Consider the following 4,535-nt stretch of genomic DNA (forward strand, 5'->3'; position numbering starts at 1 on the left):
AAATATTCTAAAGACCAGCATTTCCTTAGATCAGCTCTGACCACAGGGGGGAGGAGGAAGAAGAGAGGGAGGGAGGGAGAAGGAAAACTATTCTTATTCCTTTCGTAGCTAATCATCAACTCCATCCCTAAAACACAAGAATGGGAAGCTGGAAGGAGATCAGCTTCCCACACCACGTTTCTGCAGTTTACTCACTTCCATTCATACTGCCAGGACTTCATTTGCATCCTGAGCCAGGAAGCTATGTTAATGCCAGGTCTCCCAATCCTAGACATGTGGATTCATACACAGACTAGAGGCTATCTAATCTGAATAACCAGCGGTGTTTTGCCTTGTTCCACTACACACCCCCAGATCAGCCAGAATGTAAGGGGAGGAATTCTCAATTCAAAGGCAACATTTTTAGGAAAGTGTGAACCCTTGCCCCGTTTAAAAATTAACCAGGAAGTGGGAACAACGTGGCTTTCATGATTTATTTTTGTTTGGTTCCATACCAAAGAGCATCCCTTTGTCAAGAAGAATGCTAAAGAAATATTTGCTTATGAAGCGGTGTTAGCCTTTATTATCTGTGTTGGAGGATAACACTGTTTCATACTAAAAACAGATTACCTAGCCATGTTGGCAAAGGATCAACTTTGAAAGTTTAGTAAATTGGGTCTTTTTGACTAGTGGAAGAGTTTAATGGCATTTGAAAAACAGATTTCTTGCAACTTCATCTTAGATTTATGCTTTCATGGGCCCAAGTTCAGTTTGCCACTAATCAGGTTTATGCAATAAGTATGCAATTCTGGAAAATGCTAAAACTTCCCTGTTGCTTTGCTGTGGCTGGATTTATATTCAGAATTATGGGTTATTGAATAAGCCTCAGTGTCCAGCTTTCCACAGAAGGCTAAACCATAAATGGTTATTTTACAAATCACAGTGATAGATTAGCCAACAAGAAAAACCAATAATACATCACAACACCCATTGTGATATTACCCAACCTCTGTCAAAAAACAGTATAAAAAAGGGCAGAAAAACACTTTCCTAATAGCAATCAATACTTCTAATCTCTATCTTTTAGTCTAGCAAAAACCCCAGAAACTGCAGATTTAAGGTACTTCCTAATAAGGCTTTTATTAGCAATTGTCCAGCCTTTTCCATACAGCTAGGAAAGGGGACAGGCTTGTTAGTTTCTGTTTGCAACCCTCATTTATTTTCTACATTTTTTTCCTTTGACGAAGAAGAAAAGAAAGTCACCCTCACCTCACAATGGCTTTTGACTGGCTAGGAGCTAGCAATCTTCTGTGCTTGGAAGTGTCCCTAATCTACCGTAAGAGATGTAAAGTGCAAAAAAGTCAACATTTAATTTCTCTAATTTTGCTTAGACCCTGCAAACTTTTATAGGTCAAACTGTCAATAAGCATCTGTCTCTCAATAGCTCTCATTCTTATGTATTCCACATATTTTATTTAGGTGGTATTACAAGACTTCTGTGTAATTTTTATTCTCATTCATTTGTTTGATTTTTAGCCTGCTTTTATTTTTGGTGAATCAATCCTGTATATACCGGGCAAAAGACATTTATCCGACCTTTGGCTCTAGGTTTCTTCTAGGTTTCAAAGTGCAAATTCACACAGGTCTATATTTTGCTCATTTGGAGCAACTGCACCCACTGGAGATGGGTTTGTGCAACCACTTGTTGATTGGACTTTCATATCCCCCAAAACCTGACAACTACTTCACGTACTGTATTTGGCATGCAAATCATCAATCAAGAAATCCATGAAAGATGAATTTCTGGCACTCAAATCATGATCCCTGCTGATGCTGACATTCGGGTTCATATCCTGTTTTGATGGTAGGGACATGACACCTGCCACCCCCACTTCCCCTGCCCTGTCTCCATTGTATCCTCTCCACCACCCTGGGAAGTAGATTGGCTGAAGAAATAGGGGCTGTGTTTTTGCATAATATGCTAATCAAAAATAAACAAAACACGACTGAAAGCATAACGTAGCTGGTTTGATTTATGAACCACTGTTTAGCATGTTGTGCAAGCATATACACAAACTGATTTCAAATCATCCATTGGGCTTCACGGTTGAATAAGGATTTGAACATGAATGCTCTCTGCCTGGCACATTAACCCATACACCACACTGGCTTTACAGAGACGAGGCATCTATTCTACATCTCTTATGCCTTCTTTCATACAACCACTTTTTTGGGGGGGAAGTCAGTAAGAGTTTGTGAGGGTAAATAATGGAACTTTTGCATACCCCTTTAGCATCTTCTGCCAGAATCATCTTTAGAGTTATGGGGCTTGTAGAAATCACTGTCAGGGAAAAACCTGTAGGTCTTGACTCCAAATGCACTTATAATCAGCTGTTGTTGTTAGTTGCGAAGTCATGTCCGACTCATCGTGATCCCATAGACAACATTCCTCCAGGCCTTCCTGTCCTCTACCATCCTCTGGAGTCCATTTAACATCACACCTACTGCTTCGGTGACTCCATCCAGCCACCTCATTCTCTGTCGTCCCCTTCTTCTTTTGCCTTCAATCTTTCCCAGCATTAGGCTCTTCTCCAATGAGTCCTTCCTTCTCATTAGGTGGCCAAAGCATTTGAGTTTCATCTTCAGGATCTGGCCTTCTAAAGAGCAGTCAGGGTTGATCTCCTCTAGGACTGACCGGTTTGATCGCCTTGCAGTCCAAGGGACTTGCAGGAGTAATCAGTAGTTAAAGTTACGTTTATGGACTATTTAATCCAGGCCAAACTAATTTTAGCCTTTTGGGGAGGAAGGGTGTTGGGGAAAAAAAAGATAACCTTAACTCAAACTCAACCGAAATAAAGATTCCTAGCCATGGCATTGCCCATCAGGGGGTACCCTGAGACGCTTCTGTTCCACTTCCTGTTCCTGGTGGAGTTAGTGGTTATACTACTATAAATGCACAGCCTAGGCTCCAAGGAAGGCAGATCAAACAGAGAAACCCTTTGTCATGCAGAGCCTTCCTAGGAATGACCTGGTCTCTATGGCATGGGAATAAAAGCTCTCCCTATAACTCCTCCCCAAAATAAACCTTCTCTTCAAAAGGACTCCTTACAATACGCCCTTCACACTCCCAATTCCGTCCCCCACCCCAACCCCCACATATAACCCACCCCGACCCCTTAGGGCAGGAGGTCCATGGACGTAAAGTAGCAGTAGAGAAAAGCAACCAAGATGGAACAGATAGGACTGGCACCAGCAGAGCTGAGTTTAATGGCTTTCTGGGAGGGTTTGCTGGCTGGGAAAGAGGCAAACTTCAAAGGCTTCGCTAGTCCAAACAGCAGATCAAGTAAGCTTGGCTAGAGATTATTGCACACCACTTCCTAATGTCATCTCCACTCTATGTTGGGAGAAAAAATTTCCTTGCAGTTTCTAAAACAGCCTTTTCCCAACCACAAAAAAAAGGGGGGGCTCACGACAATTTTCCCCTCACTTTTTCCCAGGCTACCATTCACCTTGCCGATTAAAACACAGAAACTGGGTTTCATGCCATTGGGAGAAATGTCCTTGCTAACTTCCTACGATGCTAAATAAAAAAATAACAAGTGGCATATCAGGGTACCTGTTGTTGAGTTCTCAGCATTCTTAGAAACTGTAGCCAACAAGGAGAGAAAACTCTGGTTCCCCAATGCTACTGGGACATGTAGTTTAGCAACATCTGAAGTGCCACCAGTTGCCAATCCCTGCACTAAATCATGTCTTGCTTAAACGGCATTTAACAAACCATATCATAACTTAACATGGCATAGTAGTACAGCCACAGATACCCTACCTGCTTTGGACTGCGGTGAGAGTCAACTGGAAACTAGCATAATCCTCTGTTCAACATCGAAATCAATCTCTCTTACACACGCACACACACACACACACACACACACAAACACACACACAGAAAGGCTGCTGCCTAACCTTGTTTAAAACAGCAGGAGATCATATTCAGGAGTTGTTCATGTCAAGCTTATCTTTTATCTGTAAGGCTCACCACCACTATGCCTTCTAGAAAAGTGGCAGCACCAACACCCTAATTCCCAAGAGAGGGTTGATGGGAAGGAATATAGACCTAGCCTTGGGGATGGGAAAGGAATGGAACAAACCATTAAAGGGGAAGAGGTCTCAGAAAAGATTATCCCCCAGTTCTGAGAAAGAAAAAAGTGGGAGAAAAACACTCAAAATATCTCCCATTAATTTTGATTGGTATAAGATGTGGGTCAAATACTTTGGCCATCTAATGAGAAGGAAGGACTCGATGGAGAAGAGCCTAATGCTGGGAAAGATTGAGGGCAAAAGAAGAAGGGGACAACAGAGAATGAGATGGATGGATGGAGTCACCGAAGCACTAAGCGTGAGCTTAAATAGACTCCAGAGGATGGTAGAGGACAGGAAGGCCTGGAGGAACATTGTCCATGGGGTCGCGAAGGGTTGAACACAACCACAACTAACAATGACACAACAACATTTCCTATCTGCCAACTGAAAGTGTCTCTAATGAGGGTTTCTAACAA

The sequence above is a fragment of the Thamnophis elegans genome, chromosome 7, assembly GCF_009769535.1.
Source record: "Thamnophis elegans isolate rThaEle1 chromosome 7, rThaEle1.pri, whole genome shotgun sequence".
Lineage (NCBI taxonomy): Eukaryota > Metazoa > Chordata > Lepidosauria > Squamata > Colubridae > Thamnophis > Thamnophis elegans.